Source organism: Arachis ipaensis, chromosome B03, assembly GCF_000816755.2.
Source record: "Arachis ipaensis cultivar K30076 chromosome B03, Araip1.1, whole genome shotgun sequence".
NCBI classification, from domain to species: domain Eukaryota; kingdom Viridiplantae; phylum Streptophyta; class Magnoliopsida; order Fabales; family Fabaceae; genus Arachis; species Arachis ipaensis.
In genome coordinates this window covers 125,685,690-125,687,734 of record NC_029787.2, presented here as the reverse complement: position 1 = coordinate 125,687,734, position 2,045 = coordinate 125,685,690, and positions in this window count along the sequence as shown.

Sequence of the window (2,045 nt, the reverse complement as noted above, 5' to 3'; positions counted from 1 at the left end):
CAAAATGTAAAAATTATTTAAAATTTTTAAAATACCCTTTAATATAATCTAACTCTAACTTCTCTTTTTACTCCACACCACTAATCCCACCAAATCTTTTCTCATCACCACTTTCATCCTCAAATCCTTCTCTTTACCACCACCATCGAACAAGAAAGGAAGAGTAAGAGAGAAACTTGAAGTTCTTGATTACTGTTAAAAAATTCATTTTGAAAAGGAAGAGTATTCAGATTTAGAATTTCACATTTAAATTAAAATAACAATGCCTTAATAGAATCATATTATTATAGATTCAACAACAGAACCAGCATAACTACAAACACAAATTCAAATCCCAACAACAGAAGTGGATCATTCAAATTCAACAATTACAAATCTACAATTCAAAAATAAGTTAGATTATAGAGATGCAAAATTAGAGAATGAAGTAACAAAAATTAAAAAAGATCACGAGAACAACGTATTGTCGAATCTTTGACCCCCAATCCCAGTCTCGAAGCTCCGTAAGCAGCGCTTCAAGGTCGAAACGTTGGCACAGAGGCTGTTGTCGAAGATGGTCCCAATCAAAGTCGACGATATTTTTGTAAAAGGAAACATGAAGATTAAGGATTGGGTCATCAAAGGCTGTTGTCGAAGATGATCCCAATCAAAGTCGACGATATTTTTGTAAAAGAAAACATGAAGACCAAGGATTGGGTCATCGAAGCGGATCTCAAGGAATCAAAAGTGCCACCACTATGCAGGACCTCATGCGTGCTTGCGAAGAAAAACAGAGAACGTTCACAGCTGCGGAAAGGACGGCAATGATGCAAAGATCTTGTCGCCATTACTGCTGGAGGTCGCTGGAATTGATACTACTAAGCTACCACTATTGCTGAGATATTAGAGAAGGAGGCGATGATGACAGTAGTGGTGATAGTGACAGTGATAGTGGTAGTTGGAGATGAAAGTGGTGATGAAGAAAGATTTGGATGATGGTGGGCTTAGAATTGGGAAAGTAGTGGTGTGAAATAAAAAAAAAAGTTAGAATTAGGTTATATTAGAGAGTATTTTAGAAATTTCAAATAACTTTTTAGGGTTTAGGTAGTTTTTTAATGAAAATTTATTTTTATGAGTAGAAAAATAATTTTATTTATTTATAGATAAATTTATTAACGTTCTAAATTTTCATAGGTAGAAATGATAGTTTATTTTTTTTTTAAAGACGATAAAAATTGACTTGACTAAAGACTAGGGGTGTGCATGACCTGGCCCAACCCGAAGATCCGGTCCGGTTCCGAACACTTTTGGGTCTAATTTGGTGTAATTTCATCGGGTCTAGGGCCGGGTATGGGTCTCAAAAATAGACCCGATCATTATTTCGGGTCAGATCCGGGTCATAGCTCGGGTCACCCGAAATCGGCCCGGTGGCCCGGTTATCATACATAATTAATATTTTGTATTATTAGTGATGGATGATGGCTATTATTATGTGGAATTTAAGTATTGTAAACCTTAATATTTTGTGTTATTAGTCATTATATATATGACTATAAGTTAATGTTTTATGTTTAAAATGCATAAGACTTTAGACTAATGCATAATATTGTATTATTTGTATTGATTTAAATATTTGGTTTTATTAGACAATATTAGTATTAATTATGGTTATGCTTTAATTTTAGAGAAGAGTTGGTTCTTGTTATATTTTTCTAAGTGAATATTACCATGTCAAACAATGGTTGGAGTCTTAAAAATTTGGATATTTTTACATGCTAACTTACAAGAAGGTATTAAGGTAATATAATGTTAACGGCCCGATTTTCACCCGGTTTCTACCCGATATAATCGTGGCCCGAAAGTGTATAGGTTTCATCGGGTTTAGGGCCGGGTTCGGGTCTAACAAATAGGCCCGATATATATTTCGGGTCAGGTCTGAGTCACATCAAATCCGGTTTCACCCGACCCATGCACACTCCAACTAAAGACGATAAAAATTGACTTGACTAAAATCTTTAATAAAAAAATTTAAATAAAAAATAAAAAATAATTTATAATTAAAGTCT